Source organism: Oryctolagus cuniculus, chromosome 2, assembly GCF_964237555.1.
Source record: "Oryctolagus cuniculus chromosome 2, mOryCun1.1, whole genome shotgun sequence".
NCBI classification, from domain to species: Eukaryota; Metazoa; Chordata; class Mammalia; order Lagomorpha; family Leporidae; genus Oryctolagus; species Oryctolagus cuniculus.
The window spans coordinates 69,324,498-69,347,738 of record NC_091433.1 but is presented as its reverse complement, the minus strand read 5'-3'; the positions used below and the strand labels follow the sequence as shown (position 1 = coordinate 69,347,738).

Sequence of the window (23,241 nt, the reverse complement as noted above, 5' to 3'; positions counted from 1 at the left end):
TATGTCTGAATATTATTCCATTATGTTTATGCTCCACATTTTCCGCATCCATTCATCAGTTGATGGACATTTAGACATTTAGGCTGTATCCATTTCTTGCCTTTTGTGAATAGTGCTGTAATAAACACAAGAGCACAGATGTCTCTTTGACAGGCTGATTTCATTTTCCTTACAGACAGAGGGAGATGAGAGAGAGCTCTCATCTTCAAGTTCAATCCCAATGCTCTCAGTGGTGGTTGAGGAGCCAGGAACTCAATTCAGGTTTCCCACTGAATGTCAGGAGGCCAATCACTTAAGCCATTATCACTGCCTGCTAGTTTTTAATTAGCAGAAAGCTGAAGTCTGGAGCCAGACATGGGCATCAACTCAGGCATTCCAGTATGGGATGCAAGTTTCCCACCTGGTGGTACAGCTACTGGGTCAGAGCCCACCTTGGTGATATGTGTTCACGTCATGGATTTCAGTAAATTATAGTTGTTATTGTTGTTATAGATGCTTGAGTTATCCCAACTTGGCTACAGGGGGACCTTTCTGGATGGTTAATATATTATTTTTACTTAATCCCACTAGTCTTTGAATATATTTGTGTAACATAAGATATATCACTAAGACAAAAAATTCTCAGAGAGTTTTTATGAAGAAGAAACCTGCCATTTCTTCTGTATTCCTCACTGACACTTGTCCTTCATCTTTGTGATGAGTCTGAATTAAATTTTATCTAACTGCAAGAGTTTATGAAAAGACAAAATGATACTTCAGTGCTTTTATTTACATGAAAACATCATCAAAGCATGCCAGATAACCAAGTCACAGTTTTTAAAAATAAATGAAAGCAATTGATTACATACGTTAGACAATATTTAATGAAACTTGTATTTGTATAGGTCCAGGACACTGGACAACTTATTATAAAATATTAATTTACTGTCTGTGCAATATAGTGACTGGATTGTTTTATTTCTTCTCAAACTATAGATTTTAGATAAGAGTTCTCTGATGGAATAAATAATATCAACTAAGCAGGAAACTGAATCATAGTAAATTTTTAAGTGAAATAGAAGCATAACATTTAACTGCATACAAAGTCTTAAATCATATGTTTTGAATTGATACCAGTGTATTACGTTTTAGGCTATATTTCATTGTCTATGCACACTTTAAAGGTATCTCATTTTGATGAAAACAGAATAACATTAAGAAATGGTAGAAATAGTTGCTACACATATTTTGTAAGTGCATTGAATGATCCTGAAGAATTCGTTGCAATTTTTGGAACAAATAAGCATTAGTTGTATGGGTTCTAGTAAGAAATATGGAAATATAGCCCATAAATTATGAAGGCCAAATTCAGTCCTTAAAATCTGAAACGTAAGGGGCTGGCGCTGTGGCACAGTGGGTTAAAGCCCTGGCCTGAAGCACCGGCATCCCATATGGGAGCCAGTTCTAGTCCCAGCTGCTCCTCTTCCGATACAGCTCTCTACTATGACCTGGGAAAGCAGTAGAAGATGGCTCAAGTCCTTAGGCCCTTGCACCCATGTGGAGACCCAGAAGAAGCTCCTGGCTCCTGGCTTCGGAACGGCACAGCTCTGGCTATTGCGGTCATCTGGGGAGTGAACCAGCGGATGGAAGACCTCTCTCTCTGTCTCTACTTCTCTCTTTAACTTTGTCTTTTCAAATAAATAAAAAAAAAAACTTAAAAAATCTGAAACATAAGTTTTGTTTTAGATAAATATTAGTAGTAGACAAGGGAACACGATGGAAGACACAAAAGATCATTGATTCTGGGATGTCTGAGAGATAACTGAACACTAAAAGCATACTGAAGGAAAAAGGAAAGATGCATTAAATTCACATCATAATATGATAATGCTCTTCAACCACTGAAGAACAGAAGCAATAATATTTACAGCTGTAGACGTCCTAAATAAGAGCATTTGGATGTGTGACAGCTGTGGCAGTCAGATAAGAAAAGCATTGTGAAACAGTAGAGAAGTAATTTTCCTGCAACTTATTTATAGTTGCCAGGGCTGTAAAGGTATTGGGGGAGGGGTGTGGTCAGCACAGAAAAATCAATCCCAGCATTCAAGAGAGAAAAACTCAATACTTATTTTGTAAACATTATACATTGAAACAGTGATACTGTTATTCCACTTCATTTCCCACACTTTTTAGATATAAATTGGTCCAGTGAAAAATTCTCATTGGTGCCAAGAAATATTTCTTGGTAGATGTCAAATGTTGTAAGACAGCTGTAAAGCTGCTGAGAGTAATTCAATTTCAGCAGATTCTAATGACATTTGTGTTGACAGAATAATATTCATGGCATGTCGCCGGGCCTGGACAGAATCTCATGGAGATCTAATAACCTCTGGCCTAATGTGAATGCCTATTTTATCTCCCTAAAGAAGTCCTGGAGAGTTATTTGAAACAATGTATTGAGACTCACTGTCCACTTCCTGAAATTTCCACCAGGCACTGTTCCAAGATATTGGGTCAGTTACAAACTTCTACACAATTCAAATGGAAAAGTATATGCATATCTACAGATCAGCGAATTGTCAGACATCTTTCGACTCTCTCCCCTTCCCAACACCTCCAAGTACAACTGGCACAAGCAAACAGTGTGTGTGTGTGTGTGTGTGTGTGTGTGTTTGAAGGGAAGAAACATCTCTTCTTTTTAGGGGAAGAGGCCAAGAAATCGTTGAAAAAACGTATTCTGACAAAGCACAATGTATAATCTCTTAAAAATACCCTTTATTCACCTTTACTCTGAGCGCTTCAACTGTGGAAATACTATGCTTTAAAAAGTAGACAATGCATCTTTTAAGCATTATACTTTTAAAGTAGATGAGTTATAACACTGTAGTTAGCCCTGCAGCATCCCCTAGGGGATTAGCTTACTTTCTCACAGGAAAAAAAAAAAAAAAAAAGAAGGCTGTGTATTGCAGCTCCCTAGAAAGAACTGGGCCTATTCTTGAAATAGCCATGAAGTGTTCCAGAATTAAGAATGTTCTGACTATGGGAATCCCAGGGTTGACAGCCCAGCCTCCAGGGATCACGATCACATGTCAGCCTGTGTCCCCTCCTTTGAGAGAGGTCAGTGATTTTGATGCTGTCTGAAAGGTTGGTTTTGTCAAGAGGGGACTCAAAGGTCTTGTGAGTTGCAATGACTAAAAGGCTGTTTGAGTAGGTTGGCAGGAATGGAAAGACTAGAGAATAAAATCCAAGTACTGGTCAAAACAAGATGTATGTGTTCTGGAACACACCAGTTCAAATACAAAGAAACTGGGAAAGCCTGGTTTCCCTACAGTCATGACTGGGAAACGAAAATAAATTTCCTGTTAATTCCTTTTAAAGGGCCTGCTAAATCATCCGAACTTAGACTTCTTCCTTTGCCATTTATCTTTATCCTACTCTGTACAGGTAGAACGCTTGGGATGTAACTTAAGTGAAAATAAATTCAGTAAGGTTCTTTCTCCCTGGACTGTGGCATATATTTCATTTGCTGCATTCACATGGCAGTTGTCACTTTCTGGCTTTACTGCCTGATATTACAGATTTATCTGCATCTGTCTTATTTCCTTTAATAAGGTATAAAATTCTTGAACAAAAGGACCTTATCTTATTTAAGCTGTCTCCTTCAAAGTGCAATAGAACATTAAGACCAAAGTCGGTAAGATTAACTGGGTCCACAGCAGCACAGCCAGCATTTAAAAAAAAAAAAAACTTTGTCACAAAAAATGCCCTTCATCTTCTCCATTTCAGACACTAATTACTATTTGTAATTTGAGAACATGAATAAAATGACAAAAATTGAATGGAGATGGCAGTAACAAATGGAACCCGTTTTTAGAAAAAAAGACATGTTTAAAAATTGTAGTATAATTTTACTCTTCTTTCCCAAATAATTTTGCACTCAACCTAAGGACAGCAAGTTGCCAACATAAGAGTAATTATGCATATTTCCAATAAACTGTTGTTTCTTTACTTTGTATACCAGGTTCTTATCTTCCTTCCAGTTGCACCAACTGGAAAATATAAGAAAATACTTTCACTGGCCCATTACGATGATTAATTGTAGTTGTCAGCTTGACTGTGTTGAGAGACGATCAGAGAACTGGTGAGGCATTTTTGCTAGTGTCTCTGTGAGGCCGCATCTGGACAATGTCAGCATTTGACTTGGTAGGATGAGTGGAGAAGATCCACCAATGTCAAGGCAGGCATCCTGCAGTCCATTGAGGACCCAGATAGAATAAAGAGACAGAGGAAGGACGGATTTTCTTTTCTGGAGCTGGGATAGTCCTCTCTCCTGCCGTCCATCATCAGTGCTCCTCGTTCTCTGTCCGTCAGACTCTGGGACTTGCACCTGTAGCCCTTTAGGCTCTCAGGTTGTCTGGGTCTGAGAGTTCCTCCAACAACTCCTTTATTAACAGGACCTTCGGACACAGACTGAATAAGTCGCTGAACTTTCTGGTTCTCCTGCCTGCAGACGGCAGACCATGCACCTTCTCATCGAGCCAATTTCCATAATAAATCCCTGGTAGGGGCATATATGTTTATATTCTATTGGTTCTGTTTCTCTGGAGAACACTAATTAGCACATACATTAACGGTGCATGCCATCCTTCTAATATTTAAACAGTAGGTGTCAGGGGCTGGCGTTGTATTGCAGCACGTTAAGCTGCTGTCTGCAACGCCAGCATCCAATGAGTACTGGTTCATGTCGCAGCTGCTCCACTTCCTTTCTAGATCCCTGCCAATGCACCTAGGAGGTCAGCCGAAGATGGCCCGAGTGCTTGGGCCCCTGCCACCTACAAGGAAGACCCAGGCTCTGGCCATTATAGCCATCTGGAACCAGTGGATGGATGATCTGTGTGTGTGTGTGTGTGTGTGTCCTTCCCCTTATTTGTGGCTCTGCCTTTCAAGTAAATAAGTAAATCTTTCTTTAAAGTTGAAAATTATTCCTAGAATTAAAAAAAATAAATAAACAGTAGCTGTCCATTAATTTCACAGTGTCAGATAAAGGCCGTCTTCTGGATTGCAGCCCACTGCCACCATCCTGCAAGCATATCCGTAATTCACATAGCTGTGCACACACACCAGCACATGCAGAACCCCCTCCTCGAGGTGCTAGCTGGGTGTTTGACCAGGAAACCTCATTTCCTATTAGAACTGGAAAAGGGAAGCTCAAGCCAATGCACTTTTACTTGCAACTTCACTTGCCTTTGTTCAAAAAAGTGCCCGATGAAACTGCTCAGTTAAGGACCATGGGCTTTTCTTGGTTCCTGGTGCTGCAATTCATCCACAGCGTGGCAACTTGAGAGCCCTCCACTCAGCAGTGGGCTCCTCACCATGATGATGCTGTGGCAGACTGGGCCCTAAGCTCAGTGACCGTCGGCTTCTGGTCATGTCCATGCGACATGAAAGCTTGAAAATGGCAGCTGAGGCTCCTGATCTGTCTACTTAGATCGTGCTGCTCCTGAGATCCCCGCAGTCAGTGGCTTCAGAAGCCGCCTTCTTGGCTGTCCTGGACTGGCTGCTCTCTAGTTTAGCAATCTGCTGTCGTCTGAGGCTTTGTTACTGCTTTTCTAACTTGAATGTAGTGTATTCTAGAACCACCTCCCTCTTTCTTGGTTGGTCTTTGCTCTCCTGTGGCAGATCTTGCAAGAACGTAAAGGAATATGTAATACAATATACTCACCTGGAGAACAAAATAAGACTGCTATTGATACATTCAGTGCTTTACAGATTCTTATTCTTTTGTATGTGATTTGTGTTCTGTCTTTATGAAAAATTTCAGCTTCTTTTTAGCACTCACATTCTGAAACTCCATTTGCCTTAAATGAATTTTCTCATTTTTCATCCTGGCGGATTAAAAGGATTTGCAGACTTGGGTCCTGTAGTTCTGGGAAACTTTTCTGAGTTAGTGCTTTTGTAACTTCTCTACTGTTCCCTCTATTCCCTTCGCCACTTTCTTTCACTTAGATCTCTTGCAATGATCCTCTCTGTTGGCTGTGCCATGGCTCGAGTATCCCTGGGGTTCCGTGCTTTTTCTGTGATAGTGGCAGCTGCTTTGCTGAGACCTCCACTTGAACCGCTTCCTCACGAATCCCAGCTGGAGGAGTATAATCCCCCTTAGATTTTGGCTTTCCCTTCAAATACTCTCATATCCCCCTACCCTCCTCGGGTTTTCATCCCAGAAGAGTGCGCTGAGATTAAACAAGCGTGGCTACATTTTTATCCCTTCTGTTTTTCTCTGCCACCTTACCATTAGACTGTGAGGGGCAGCTTTTCTTTCTTCATTCCTTTCAAAAAGGAATCTCTTTTTCTCAAGGTACATTTTTTTCCTGCTTCCTTCCAGAGCCCTGAGAGTGGATGTGGTGCAGAGAGAGAGTAAGGAACCAGTAAGAGGCTTTGCAAAAATACTTTCCTATTATATAGTAAAATCAGTGAATTTACCATGGGGTTCCAAAAAAGAGAACATTTGGTAAAACTGAATCATCCTTTTAATCACAGGGGATATCAGAAATCATAGCACAGTCTTCAGCAGCCATATCAGCCCTTCTCTAAGGGTTAGTATCAGGATCCCTATCAACTATGGGGTTGGTGGGGAACAGCTGCAATGCTTACTCTTAAAGGCACAGATGTATCAACAAATAGTCTTTCTTCAAAGTAGTATGAAAAGTCACTTATTTGACATTACTTTGAATGTTCAAGACTAACACTGAAAAACAGCATTGCAGTATTAACTAATAGCAGCAATAAACTAAATTTCAGAATCAGAGAAAGTTTTTGTTATATTATCAATTGAGAAATACTTGTGTGGGAAAAATTAGACAAACATGGTTCCAATCTTGTAAATTTACCACCTAATAAACTTAAGCAATGCTTTTAAAAAATTAAAGGTAAACCTTGGTTTAGGGGGCTGGTGCTGTGGTGTAGAGGCTTAGGCCTCTGCCTGAAGTGTCAGCATCCCATAGGGCACCAGTTCGAGTCCCAGCTGCTCCATTTCTGATCCAGCTCCTTGCTGGTGTGCCTGGGAAAACAGCAGAGGATGGCCCAAGGACTTGGGTCCCTGCACTCACATGGGAGACCTGGAGGAAGCTCCTGGATCATTGCTTTGGTCTGGTCCAGCCCTAGCTATTGTGGCCATTTGGGGAGTGGACCAGTGAACCAGCAGATGGAAGACCCCTCTCTCTCTCCCTCCCTCTCTCTCTCTCTCTCTCTCTCTGCCTCTGCCTCTCTGTAACTCTACCTTTCAAATAAATAAATAAATAAATCTTTTAAAAAAGAACAAGTAAGTAAATAAATCTTTTCTAAAAAATCCAAAAAAAAAAAAAAAAACAAAAAACAACAACAAACCAAAACCAAAACCTTAAGATTTGGCCACATGGATGGCAGAGTAATAGGAAATAATCCAAGCTCTAGAATCAGAGCTGATTCCTCAGTTCAGTTCCACCCATCTGGAACCATCAGTGTAAGCTGTGTGTGTGATTTTTACCTGTATACTATTTTCCTCTGGATTCAGCACATCAACTATTGATTCCTTGCTTCATGCAGGCACTGTGGTAAACATCAAAGATCCCATAGTCCCAGCTACAGGATATTTATAATCTAATAGAGGACACAGAAATACATGATAAAAGATAACTCAAAATATGAGAAGACAAACTCCACAAGAACAGTGTAAAGTAATAATCAAAAGACTACTCTGATTCTATGACTTACTTTTTTTGCCATTTTGTCTTATAAACATTTTATGTGGTATATGCTGTTGCAGAGTTGTATCTGGAATATGACAAGTATATGAAATTACATTAAAAGTTTATTTACTGACATGCAGTCACATAAAATAGTAACTGATTAAGGAGAAGGAGATATCCCATTAACTGGTAATAATAAAAGACTGAGAAGTATGCATAAAAATTTCATCCCTAAGCTTCCATAAATCATCACAAAGGAGAAATAGCAAAAGCAGTTTAGTTTTTCCATCAACACAAATTAGAATGTACCTCACATGTTCATAACATTTATTCTTCATAAAATAAATCTAGATAATTTGTTTTTAATCTGTTTTTATCTATATTCTTCCAGAGGGAATATTAGATGCCTACAAATTAAATATCCATAAAATGTGTTTGTTTATTATTTTTTTAAACTTTTATTTGATGAATATAAATTTCCAAAGTACAGCTTATGGATTACAATGGCTTACCCCCATACCGTCCCTCCCACACGCAACCCTCCCCTTTCCCACTCCCTCTCCCCTTCCATTCACATCAAGATTCATTTTCGTTTCTCTTTATATACAGAAGATCAGTTTAGCATACATTAAGTAAAGATTTCAACAGTTTGCTCCCACACAGAAACATAAAGTGAAAAATACTGTTTGAGTACTAGTTATAGCATTAAATCACAATGTACAGCACACTAAGGACAAAGATCCTACATGAGGAGTAAGTGCACAGTGACTCCTGTTGTTGACTTAACAGATTGACACTCTTGTTTATGGCATCAGTAATCACCCTAGGCTCTTGTCATGAGCTGCCAAGGCTATGGAAGCCCCCTGAGTTCACTGACTCTGATCATATTTAGACAAGGCCATGGTCAAAGTGGAAGTTCTTTCCTCCCTTCAGAGAAAGGTACCTCCTTCTTTGATGACCCGTTCTTTCCACTGGGATCTCACTCACAGAAATCTTTCATTTAGTGTTGTTGTTGTTGTTGTTGTTTTTTTTTTTTTTTTTTTTTTTTTTTTTTTCCCCAGAGTGTCTTGGCTTTCCATGCCTGAAATACTCTCATGGGCTTTTCAGCTGGATCCACATGCCTTAAGGGCTGATTCTGAGGCCAGAGTGCTGTTTAGGACATCTGCCATTCTATGGGTCTGCTGTGTATCTCACTTCCCATGTTGGATCACTCCCTCCCTTTTTGATTCTATCAGCTAGTATTTGCAGACACTATTCTTGTTTATGTGATCCCTTTGGTTGTTAGTCCTATCATTATGATCAACTGTGAACAGAAATTGATCACTGGGACTAGTGAGATGGCATTGGTACATGCCACCTTGATGGGATTGAATTGGAATCCCATGGTATGTTTCTAACTCTACCGTTTGAGGTAAGTCAGCTTGAGCATGTCCCGAATTGCACATCTCTTCCCTCTCTTATTCCCACTCTTATATTTAACAGCTATCACTTTTCAGTTAAGTTTCAGCACTCAAGAAGAATTGTGTATTGATTACAGTATTCAACCAAAAGTATTAAGTAGAACAAACAAAAAATACTAAGAGGGATAACATATCAAGTTGCTCATCAACAGTCAGAGTGAGGGCTGATCAAGTCACCGTTTCTCCTAGTGTTCATTTCACTTTAACAGGTTTCCTTTTTGGTGCTCAGTTAGTTGTCACCTATCAAGGAGAACAAGTGGTATTTGTCCCTTTGGGATTGGCTTATTTCACTCAGCATAATGTTTTCCAAATTCCTAATAGGGATCACTTTTCAGTTAAAATATAAATTATAGTTATTGCTATTATAATTTGTTTAGATTGAGCTTTGCAGAACTATGAGGAAAACTATACAAAACTAGCATTTTGCAGAATTAAAATCAAAAAAGAAATAATGTGTATATTGTCATTATGCTTCCTGCAGAGCAAATCAAACAAGGTCCCATATCCTATGTTGTTCTTTCTTATTCTTGAAGATTAAGATTCAAATAACATCATTTTTATAAAGTGTTCCAGCAACACATTTCTCCCAGGCTGGATACAAATATGACTGTCCCATTTTTGTGCTATGTCTGACCAGAATGTACTGCTAAATTGTTAATGGAAAGGATTTTTAGAAGACATCCCCCAAATGGACTATAAACAATTTGAGGGCAATAGTTCATTAATACTTAATATACTAATTATATTTTAATATTACTTATTTCTAAGGAAAAAATTTTATACATACACACACACACACACAGAGTAGTCCTTTTTCCCCAGGGAATATGTTCCAATCCCCCTCCCCCAGAGATTCCTGAAACATATAATTTCAGACCCTGTATGTACTATACTTTTTCCTGTACATACCTGCTTATGGTAAAACTTAATTTATAAATTACGAAGAGTGACAGAGCAGTCATTACCACAGCTGTAACATTATACTGTATAAAAGTTATGTGAATGTGATATCCTTCTCTCTCTCCCTCTCAAAATATCTAATTGTACTGTACCCATCCTTCTTCTGGTGTTTATGATGTGAGATAATGCAATGCATACACAATGAGGGATGAGATCAATGACATTGGCATGATTGGCATTGGCTACTACCCAAGGGTTATTAGAAGTAAGTACTATGATACTACCATGCTCAGTCTGATAACTGAGACACCTGTTCAATGACTAACAGGCAGGTAGTATACACAGTGTGGATACACTGGATCACATCCTGGGCAGAATGGAGTAGGAAGAGGTAAGACTCCATCGTGAGACTCAGAATGAACTTACAACTTATGAATTGTTTACTTATGTAATTTCCTACTTAATGTTTTTGGACTGCAGTTGTCTGTGGGTAACTGAAACTACAGATAAGTCAGGACTACAATATATACATATAAATACATATATATGCATTCACTTAGGCTCATATACATATATACACACAAAGAGTTTTCAGAAAGATCATGTAACATGCTTGTTTTGGAAACAATGCATGGATTTCAAAAATTTTTTGCATCAAAGTAAACTGTATTTAAATTCTATTTTAATGAACTTTTTGAAATCCCCTTTGATACACATATAGACAGTAATTCATAGGTACAATTCTAAGAATGTAGAGCTACTTCCCTCCCTCATGCTTTGCTCCTTCTTTCTCTCATTTGTTTTAATTTTTGCTATAGCATAGTTTAAATTTATTTTATATAATATTTTTAATTGTCCACTAAATAAAAATATCAACAAATGAAAAGTAGAAAGACCACTGTTCAACAGGCATACAGACAATGGCTATAAACAATAATCAAGTTCTAATATGTCAATTTCCAGCATATATATTAAGATTTTTTTCTTATACTCTATATACTAACTACCACAAATTAGAGAAAACATGTTATATTTGTATTTTAAGGTCTGGTTTATTTTACTAAGCACAATAGTCTCCAGTTACATCCATTTTGTTGCAAAAGACAGGATTTCATTTTTTATGGCTGAGTAGAGGTCATTGTGTATACATAACACATTTTCTATATCCAGTTATCTGTTGATGGACAAGAGTTGATTTCATATCTTAGCTATTGTGAATTGAGCTGCTATGAACATAGGGATATAAATAATTCTTTCCTATGCTGACTTTACTTCCTTTGGGTATATTTTGAGGAGTGAGATGGCTGTGTCACATGTTAGATCTGTTTTTAGATTTCTGAGGAATCTCTATGCTTTCATTCAAAATGGTTGTACCACTTTACATTCCCACCAGCAATGTATTAGATATCTTTAAAACAATCCTAAAATTCATGTGGAAATACAAAATAATCTGAATAGCTAAAGAGATATAAAAACAAACCTGGAAGCATGATAATACCAGATTTCAAGAAAAAACTACAGGGCTGTGATAATCAAAATAGCCTGCTACTGGCACAAAACTAGATATGTGGATAAATGGAAGAGAATAGAAACCCATGAAATTGATCCACACGTCTACAACCAACTAATCTTTGACAACTGAGCTAAAATCACATCCTGGAAGAAGGACAGTCTCTTTAACAAATAGTGTTGAGAAAATTGGTTCTCTGCATGTAGGAGTATGAAACAAGACCATTATCTTACACCCTATACAAAAATCAAGTCACAAGTCTTCAAAGATCTAAAAATAAGACCTGAAACCAACAAATTACTGGAGGAAAATGTAGGGGAAATGCTGCTAGACATTGGCAGTGGAAAAGACTTCCTGAATGGAATCCAAGAAGCACAGGCAATATATAACAAAATAGACAAATGGGATTACATTAAGCTAAGAAACTTCTGCACCACAAAGGAAACACTCAACAAAGTGAACAGGCAACTGAAAGAATAGGAGAAAATATTTGCAAACTGTGCATCTGATAAAGAATTAATATCTAGGTTACACAAGGAGCTCAATAAACTCAAAAACAGCAAAACAATCCCATTAATAAATGCACAAAGGACATGAACATCCATTTTTCAAAGGACAAAATACATATAACTGACCAACATATGAAAAACTGCTCAGATCACTAGCCAGCAGGAAAATGCAAATAAAAACCACAATGAGGTATCACCTCACCTTAATTAGAATGGTTATCACTCTAACTCATCTTCTGGTAACAATACATTGTGTGTTTTTGCATCTCTAACCTATTTGCTTCAGACAGGAACTCTGATAACTGAATGCTCTAAACTGCAATGATTCTGAAATACTAAGTCTGATGGATTTCTGTGGTGCAATATGTTACTCTATAACTCAAAAGGCAGACAAAGAGATTAGTTATAATTTTACCAGAATCCAGTTTTGGAAAATGCATGATAAGAAACATAAAAAGAAAGCTTACAATAGTCATTTGTTAATAAAGGAATCCTGGATAATATGAGTATTGGAAAAGGAAAATGATGTCACATCTATTACTGTTAATGTAGTGGTAAAACCAAGCCAAATAATAAGAGAGAAACTGTAGATGATAATTTGGTATGAGAAAGAGGAAAGTCTTGATCATCCAGGAAAACTTTTCCAGTTCTAATTTATCTAATTCTGTGAATATTGACAGATTTGTTTAAAGAAACACAACAATACAGGAAAGAAACTAAATGAAATTTGCCAATAAACAAAGTATGTCAATTTCTATGCCAAGTTATCCTGCAAATGTGATTTTTTAAAAGGCCCAGAATTATTATCAAGTGATAATTAAAAGGAAAACATATGCTCAGCACTGGCTTGATTTATTGAAGGATGGTTAATTTTGAAAGCCTTGCTCTTCATAAGTATATGAGGATTTCCTGTTTCATAGTAGACTTACCCAAGCTAATATAAATTCTTTGACTAAAAATGTTGACATATGGAAGACAAATTTGCTGCTTCTCTTGCCAAAATTTAATCATTAGTTCATCATGTGTAATCAAAACATTAAAACATTTTAAAAATTTGATTATTATAAATCCATATTTTGAGAAAAAACTAGCTCAATGTTCCAGCAAACAGAAGAGAATAAATAAGAAGAGCTTTAAAAATTATCTCTCTAAAATGTTTAAACTAGATTGGAACTATTATAGACACTTTTTTTGGCCTATAAAATCCGCACAAAAAATAACTTCTTTCTTAAGCCAAAATTATTTACACATTTATGATAAGTCCAGAAAATAATAGAAAACCCACTCAAAATCAGACAATTCCCTCTTGACTTCCAAAATACTCATCCACTTATGGACACTTACCATCAACGTTGGTGCCATTTTGCTATATACCTGTGTCATATAGGTACTTAACTTTTTTTTAGATTTATTTATTTTATTGGAAAGTCAGAGTTACACAGAGAGAGAAGGAGAGGTAGAGAAAGAGAGAAAGAGATCTTCCTTATGCTGGTTCACTCCCCAGTTGGCAGCAATGGCCGGAGCTGCACCAATCCAAAGCCAGGAGCCAGAAGCTTCTTTCTGGTCTCCCACGTGGATGCAGGGACCCAAGGACTCGGGCTGTCTTCCAATACTTTCCCAGGCCTTAGCAGAGAGGTGGATCAGAAATGGAGCAGCCAGGACTTGAACTCACATCCATATGGCATGCCAGCACTGCAGGTAGGGGCTTTACCCGCTAAGTCACAGTGCTGGCCCTGGGGCTTAACATCTTGTTTAAACATTTTCTATTCTTTAAGTCACCTGAATTCTCTTTAGAGGCATACTTCACCTTTGCCACAGGGGGTATGGAAAGAGAGGGAGTTAACTCTAATTTCTTTCTTTTAATTCCTAAATGATATTACAGCAATTCCACAAGTGGTGTCAGTGTAAAATAAAATGTTATTTCCTACTAGGTGAGTCCCCTGAACAAAATGATGTAAAATCTTCACTGTGTGGGAGAAAGGTGGAAGACTGTGAGCTGGATGTCCTGCAAATGTACCTTTTGGAATCTGTAGCTTTTTTACATTCCAAAATTTACCTTTTGTTTTTATACGAACAAGTTTATTTTATGAAAAACAACACAATTCAACTTGGACTTGTTAAAGGGCTACATAGTTCACAGATGCCAAAGAAATGGTGATGCAGAAATTAAAACCCTGGAATTATTTGCCTGAAAGGATCTGGAGAAATACGAAACTACTTTTATAGAAGTCTTTCTAAATATCTAAATGTGATATGAAATTATGGAGTTTCCTTTCTAATATTTCCTTTTCCACACTCCCTTCTAAGTCACAACTGAATTGGCTTACTTGGGTCTAAATACAGCTAGCTCTGGGATAATTGCTAAAAACTTATCTTGGAGTCAAAATAACTCCCCAGGAATTTCACTCTTCGGGGAATGAGAGACTCCAGGAGAAGCAAGCAATCTGTCTGCCATGTTCTTCCCAGTTACTTTACAGAATGACTAAAGGATCCATAAAGCACTTTTCAGAGCATTTTTCTGAAAAAAATTGTAGGCATTCTAAAAGTTATATTATTAAATATTAGATTAGCAAAGTCATTTTAGAGCTACAGTATTGAATATTGCTTGCTTTTATTTACTTTACTCATGACCAAAGTGATCCCTGTGGATTAAGGCAATTATTCAATCTAAATGTTTGCTTTGTATTTAAAAAACAAATGAAACGTTGAACAGTTGTCAGGTGTTAGCTTGATCTTTATTGTAACTCTACTAAGATTACAAGGATTACACAGAGCACTTGAAGTAAGATTTGGACAGTGACAAACACCAGGTTAGTATTATCTGGTTTCAGCATCAATAAAAGAAGTTTTAAATAATCAGATAATGTCTCTAAGCTTTCAAAAAAATCCCTTTATGCTAGTCCACACATGCTACCGATCGTAAGACAACCATAGGAGCTACACACAAAGCAGTGTACATGGTTCCATTCACAGATGCAGTACCTATTATAAGTTAAGCATTAATGCATTCTGTTCTGATTCGTCCACATGACATATCCCAGCAATAAATAATATCAGTGGTTTATGGCTTCTTTTCTGGCTTTTGAAATTCACTGTTTATCTCCATGCTTGCTTCTGTAATACCTTTATATTTTTCACCTATCTATGTGCCCCCTTGCAAAAATTAAAATGTAATTATTATAAAATCATGAGATTATAGATCTAAATTAGGTTTTCAAAATAGTTTGATCCAGTCCATTCACTTTGTAGGTTGCAAACTCAAGCTACAGAGTTTTTGTTCCTTTGAACCTAAAACTTCTGATCCATAGCTAAATTCTATTTTCCTTATAACAACTTACTCTTTGTTTTGCCCACTTTCTCTCTGGATCATCATTATTTTTAATTAGGAAAACACTTAGAATTTTTTAACATAACCCTGGAATCTGGTTTTCTGTCTTCACATGATGATACAAGTCCTTTGTGAACATCATCAGTGAGAAGCAAGAATTCCAAGTACACCAAAGAATTAACATACCTACTTTAATTTATGCTTGATGATAATGGTTGATTGACTTTGCTTCCCTTAACTTCTTTTTTTTTTAGATTTATTTATTTATTTGAAAGTCAGAGTTACACAGAGAGAGAAAGCGAGGCAGAGAGAGAGAGAGAGAGAGAGGTCTTCCATCCAATGGTTCACTCCTGAATTGGCTGCAACAGCTGGAGCTGTGCTGATCAGAAGCCAAGAGCCAGGAGCTTCTTCTGGTCTTGAACACGGGTGCAACGGCCCAAGGAGTTGGGCCATCTTCTACTGCTTTCCCAGGCCATAGCAGAGAGCTGGATTGGAAGAGGAGCAGCTCAGACTAGAACTGGTGCCCATATGGGATGCTGGTTCTTCAGACCAGGGCGTTAACCCACTGCGCCACAGTGCCAGCCCCTCCCTTAACTTCTCCCAGCTCATTTCTTTCCTATGTATTGCAACATTTCTTTGAACGTATGGCTTTGTCCTACTCACCATCCACTTTTTCTCTGCAATTTAGTTTCCATCTTTCCCAAATTTACTGAAAGCTAGGATCTTTCCTAGATCAAATCAACAGCCTTTCTCCAGCCATCTTGCACATCGCACTAAACACAATCTAGTGAACTTCTTCATTCCCTAAACAGTCTTGCTCCCAATGATTCCTCATTTAACTTCCTCTGTGTCTATGAGTATTTCCTAAGATAAAATCTTTGATCTCAAGTTTGCTAGTAAAAATTGGGAAACTTGAAAACAATTGTTGAAATGGAGAAACCTCAGAATAATATGATTCAAAAGGATAGGCCTTCTACTGCTAAAGCCATTGAATCAAGTGACCATGTGATTTTCCTTGTCTCACTTTATATGACCTTTTTTTTGACAGGCAGAGTTAGACAGTGAGAGAGAGAGACAGAGAGAAAGGTCTTCTTTACGTTGGTTCACCCCTCAAATGGCCGCTACAGCTGGAGCTGCGCCAATCTGAAGCAAGGAGCCAGGTGCTTCCTCCTGGTCTCCCATGCCGGTGCAGGGCCCAAGCACTTGGGCCATCCTCCACTGCACTCCCAGGCCACAACAGAGAGCTGGGCTGGAAGAGAAGCAACTGGGACAGAATCCGGCACCGCAACCGGGACTAGAACCTGGGGTGTAACGCCACAGGTGGAGGCTTAGCCAAGTGAGCCGCGTTTTACAATTGATAGGGACACTCTGTCTGAAGCCATCATAATAGCATAATAGAATTGTTTTTCTCTTCTTGGTTATTGTCCTGTTATACTGGATAAGCCCTTTAGCATTACATTGCTTATATATTTCCCACCATAAAAATTCTCTTTATAGCATTTTGTGCTCTACCATCTACCTCATTTCTCTGCTTCCTTTCAGGACAACTGAATCAAAACTGTTGTCTGTGTCTGCTATCTTCTGTCTCATCTCTCAGGCCATTCCAGTTGGCTTTCTGTATTCTTTTCCCTGTGGAAATAATGCATGTCCAGATCACCCATAATTTCCACATTGCCAAACACAGTAATCACTTCTCTACTCTGATTTCAACTGTGACTGGCATTAAATACAGTATGCCAGTTCTTTCATTTAGAAATAGTTTTTCTCAGAATCAGCCCTAAAGGCATTCGAATCTGGCTGAAGAGCCCATGAGAGTATTTTAGGCATGGAAAGCCAAGACATTCTGGCAAAACAAACAAACAAACAAACAAAACACCTAAATGAAAGATCTCTGCAAGTGAGATCCCAGTAGAAAGAACGGGGCCATCAAAGAAGGAGGTACCTTTCTCTGAAGGGAGGAGAGAACTTCCACTTTGACTATGACCTTGGCTGAATAAGATCGATGTCGGTGAACTCAAAAGGCTTCCGTAGCCTTGGCAACTCATGACTAGAGCCTAGGGAGATTACTGATGCCATAAACAAGAGTGTCAGTTTGTTAAGTCAACAACAGGAGTCACTCCTCATGTAGGATCTCTGTCTTTAATGTGTTGTCCAATGTGAATTAATGCTATAACTAGTACTGAAACAGTATTTTACACTTTATGTTCTGTGTGGGTGCAAACTGATGAAATTTTTACTTAATATATACTAAATCGATCTTCTGTATATAAAGATAATTGAAAATGAATCTTTATGTGAATGGAATGGGAGAAGGAGTGGGAGATGGCAGGGGTGCGAGTGGGAGGGAAGTTATCGGGGGGGAAGCCATTGTAATCCATGAACTGTACTTTGGAAATTTATATTTACTAAATAAAAGTTCAAAAAAAGAAATAGTTTTGGGGCCAGCACTCTGGAATAGTGGGCTAAGTCTCCGCAAGCCACGCTGGCATCCCATACGGGTACTGGTTCATTCCCGGCTGCTCCTCTTCCCACCCTGCTCTCTCCTATGGCCTGGGAAAGCAGTAGAAAATGGCCCAAGTGCTTGGACCCCTGCACTCATGTGGGTGACCCAGAAGAAGATTCTCACTCCTGGCTTAGGAGCAGCTCAGATCTGATTGTTGCAGCTATTTGGGGGAGTGAACCAGTGAATGGATGACCTCTTTCTCTGTTTCTATCTCTCTCTGTAAATCTGCCTCTCAAATAAATAAATAACATCTTAAAAATATGCTTTCATCTCTTGGATTCACTAACATAAAACCTCTCCAAGTGACAGCTCAGTGTTAAGCTCTCATTTCTTTACTATGTTCTCTCCCTAGGTATAACCAGACCTATTTTGTTCATAACTATGACTTTTTATCCCAGGGGTCTCTAGCTTCATTTCTTCCCTGATACCCAGATTCATATATCTCTTGTTGAATGACATTTTCTTTTTAGTCTAACTTCAAACTTAACAAGACTACCCATCACAGACCTAGCTTTTTCCTTACTTTCATCATCCAAGTAAATTACAACTTTATCTGCACAGAAGCTCAAACCCAAATTCTAGCCTCACCATTGATTACTTTCTTTCCCTCTCCTCCCACTCCCAGTGCATCAGCAAATCCTTCAAATCCTATGCCCGAATCCACATCCAGAATCTAACACTTCTCTCCTTTACTGCTACAATCTAATTCCAGCCACTGTTCTTTGTCGCTGGTATGAAGGCATCAGCTTCTTATTGATCTTCTGGCTTTCATTTTGCTTTGGCTTCCTCCAATACAATCTCTGCACAACAACAAAATACAAATCAGATAGTCTCTGACAGGTCAATACTTTCTAATACCTTTCCAGCATAGGTTAAAAAAATTACATTCTTTACTACAGCAACATGCCCTATTGCATCTGACCACTGCCTACTTGTCCAAACTCTTCTTCCATTATTTGGGTTATTGAGTATTTTTCTGGGTATTTACTGTCATTCAAATATGAGTAAAACATTTTATCTTTTCTCTATTTATAACCTTTACAGCCTTACCCCTTCTATTATTTATGCTACAACCCAAATGTGACATATATTCTTTTGTCTTATTTATTCTTGGACTCCTTCACAAGAAAGTAAGCTCTATGGAAGGAGGTAACTTGTATGTGTGTTTTGTTTGTTTTGCATTTTATATCTACTGTTATTTCTCTACTATCTAGAAAAAATATCTAGCACATAGTAGATGAATAATAAATGTATATTTATAAAATGAAATATGACTCTCATCTATTGAGGATTCAAATATGTGGTTATTGGAAGTTGTTCTGTACAAGGAGCTGCATGAGATTCTATAGAGAAGGAAAAATGAATAAGGAAATGGTGGTCGGTGTTGTGATGCAACATATTAAGCCACTGCTGATGATGGTGACACTCCACATTGGAGTGCTGGTTCAAGTCCCAGCTGCTCTGCTTGCCATCCAGCTTCCTGCTAATGTGACTAGAAAGACAGTAGAGTAACACTGAGTGCTTAGGCCCCTAACACCCATATGGGAGACCTGAGTGGAGCTCAAGGCTCCAGGAAATTGGCCTATCACTGACTGTTTCAGCTACTTGAGGAGTCAACCAGTGGATGAAGGATCATTCTCCTTTCTCCGCCACTCCCTCTCTCTCTGTGGCTCTGCCTTTCCTATAAATAAATCATTTTAAAAAATATTTTATTTATTTATTTGAGAGGTAGAATTACAGACAGTGAGAGGGAGAGACAGAGAAAGAGGACTTCCTTTGTTGGTTCATTCCCAGATGGCTGCAACAGCTGGAGCTGCACCCATCCCAAGCCAGGAGCCAGGTGCTTCTTCCTGGTCTCCCACGCAGGTGCAGGGCCCAAGGACTTGGGCCATCTTCTACTGCTTTCCCAGGCCATAGCAGAGACCTGGATTGGAAGAGGAGCAGCTGGGACTAGAACCGGTGCCCATATGGGATGCCGGCACTGCAGGCAGAGGATTAACCTACTGCGCCATGGCACTGGCCCTAAATAAATCTTTTTTAAAACAATGAATAAGGAGGGGCCAGCACTGTGGCATAGTGGCCTGCAGTGCCGACATCCCATATGGACACTGGTTCGTGTCCTGGCTGCTCCATTTCCAATCCAGCTCTCTGCTCTGGCCTGAGAAAGCAGTAGAAGATGGCCCAAGGGCTTGGGCCCCTGCACACATGTGGGAGACTCAGAGGAAGCTCCTGGCTTCAGATTGTCACAGCCTCGGCTGTTACAGCCAATTGGGGAGTGAACCAGTGGATGGAAGACCTCTCTCTCTCTCTCTCTGCCTCTCCTTCTCTCTGTATAACTCTGACTTTCAAATAAATAAATCTTTTTTGAAAAACAATGAATAAGGAAAGAATTGTGTAAGTGAGATAATAAAACATACACAAGTATAGGACTTTTTTTTCAGTGTAGTTGTAGTAGTATGAAAAAGTATAGAAATAATTAACAGAAGGAATTTGAGAAAACCTTTGACATAATCTGAGAAATCTATTAACCATGGCAAACGAGAAATTTTCATGTCATAAAATACTGTGAAAGAAAATAGAATAGTGAGGAAAGCAAGGAATATATTAAAAACTGTGAATAACTATAATTTGTAAGCATACAAGGAGCAATAGGAAGGCAAAATTGAAAAGTGGGTTAAATGTAGATTGACAAGCTTTGAAAGTAATCTAAAAAATTTGGATATTATTTGAGAGAAATGAAGATTTGAGGAAGTGATTTGAGCAGGGTATGATACAATCAGAAAAATAATATGGGAAGAGAGGGACAGAGACCTCCCATCCACTGGTTCATTCTCCAAATACCCACCACAGCCAGGTCTAGCCCAGGCCGAAGATAGGAACCCAGAACTCCCCCGGTCTCCCATGTGTAAGGCAGGGACCCAAGGACTTGAGCCATCACCTGCCGCCTTCCAGGATGCACATTAGCAGGAAGCTGGATCAGAAGCTTAGTTACCAGAACTTGAACCAGGCACTCTGTAATGGGGCGAGTACCCCAAATGGTGACTTAACCACTGTGCCAAACAACTGCCCTGGTTCTATATTTTTTTAAATATACTCCCATGCCAAGAAATAAATAAACATATAAAATCCATATTTTTCTTTATTTTTTAAATTGTTAATCCATTCATCTATTTAATTTATCTGAGAGAGAGAGAAAGAGAGAGAGCACTCCTTTCACAGGTTCACTCTCCAAATGCCTGTAACAATGAGGGTTGGGGCCGGCCTAAGAGGAGCTGGAATTCCCTCATGAGTGGCAGGGACCCAGTCGTCTGTTCCATAACATGCTGACTCCCAGGGCTCCCATTAACAACCAACTGGAATAGGGAGCAGAATCGGTCTTGAATGCAAGCACTCTGATAGGAAATGCATACATCCCAAGTAGCATAGTAACTGTTCTGCCACGCACATAGCCACAAACCCATAATTTTCCTAAAGATATCAGGGCCGATGCTGTGGCAAAGTGGATAAATCCGCTGTCTACAGTGCCGGCATTCCATATGGGTGGTGGTTCAAGTCCCGGCTCCTCCACTTCAATCCACTTCCCTGCTAATGTGCCTGGGAAAGCAGGGGAGGATGGCCCAAAAACTTGGGCCCCTGCACCCATGTGAGAAACAAAAGAGAAGCCCCTGACTCCTGGCTTTGGCCCGGTCCAGCTCTGGCCGTTGCAGCCATTTTGGGAGTGAACCAGCAGATGGAAGACCTCTCTTTCCCTGTCTCTCCCTTTCTCTCTTTCTCTCTCTCTGTCTGTCTCTCTCTCTCTCTGTAAACAATCTTTCAAATAAACAAATACATCTTTTAAAAAATAGAAAATATCAAAATTTTTTATGAGCAAATAGCAGTCTTAAATGAAGCATAATTATTCAGTCAAAATTATCAGATGCAATTAACAACTTAGTAGTTAAATAAATTATTAAATATTACTGGGTCCAGATCAATTTAAAGAATAATTTATGGTGATCTTCAAATAATAAATGATTTTCACATTTTAAAAGCTGTTTCAAAAAATAGGAAAGAAAGAAGCAGACTCTAACTCTTTGCAGGCAAGTATAAAGTTATTTTCAAACTGGGGGAATTTCCAAGTCTAGTCGTGACTAAGTAAGTAATGCTGTCCTTGCCCTTCTACTGCAAACAATTGCAAAGCTGAAAAAATATCAAGGAGCTCTTTTCAAGCATTGGAAAACAGGCAGTACAGAATTCATCCTTGAGTAAAGGGAAGCATGCAAAGCTAGTCCATTGTTTACCCAAGCTTTCTCTGATTAGATGCTTTTGAAACCAGAGTACAAGACAGAGCACAGTGGCTTGCTGAACTGAAGAGCACAAATTACAGTTCATAGATTCAGGAATGGCTTGAATTTATCTGAAGAACTCGAAAGAAGAGACAGTTGGACCCAGGAGTCTTACACATCGAAATGGGGGTTATGCACAGGTTTTTCTCTGAGAACTGGATAATGACCACAGGAAAGTCTCTGTGAGCCGTGGCGGAGAGCTGGTAGACTAAGAATTAACGGAGAAACCAACTGCTGAGAGAACTTTAGAGGTCCTGGCCAGTCAGAGAGGAGAAGCCTTGTGAGATCCTTGGCCAATCAGTGGAGCCCTCAGAAAGGCCACAGTTTAGGAGAACGAACCACAACCCATGCAAGGCCCACAGGATCGAACTTAAGACGGAAGAAACCAGCTCTCACAAAGAATAAATCTAAGCTAAGGTTATTGAGAGGATCTACTAGTAATTAACTTCCTAGGAAAGAAATCTCAATATTCTTTAAAGAAGATAACATTAGCCTCATTCTTTATATCATCCAAAATATTTAATATTCTTTTTTTTGTTAATTTTTTTAACTTTTATTTAATGAATATAAATTTCCAAAGTACGACTTATGGATTACAATGGCTTCCCCCACATACCGTTCCATTCAATGCCAAAAACGTACAGATAATTTTAAAAAGCAGGAAAACATGCCCATGATCAGGAAAAAGAAGTAAGTACCAGAAATAAATTTCAATATAACCCAGATATTGGAACTAGCAAAATGACTTTAAAACAGTCATTTAAAAAAGTTCAAGGATTTAAAAGAAAAGGTAACACAATAAGAAAACAGATAAGGAACCGTAGCACAGCATTTGGACCTATGTTAAGATAGTCAGGAAGCTGGTGCTTGGCCTAAAGATTGAGATGTCTGTATCTGCCTGGGTTTGATTCCCAATTCCACCTTCTGAATCCAACTTCCTGCCAATTCAGACCCTGGAATATACTGGTGATAGCTCAAGGAATTTCAGTCTTGCCACCCATGT

General features: G+C 38.7%; 1 pseudogene; it reads left to right on the top strand.

Moving 5' to 3' along the window:
* Positions 1-2,985: 2,985 nt before the first annotated feature.
* Positions 2,986-23,241, top strand: part of LOC100357551 (large ribosomal subunit protein eL8-like) — a 105,070-nt pseudogene continuing 84,814 nt past the window's right edge.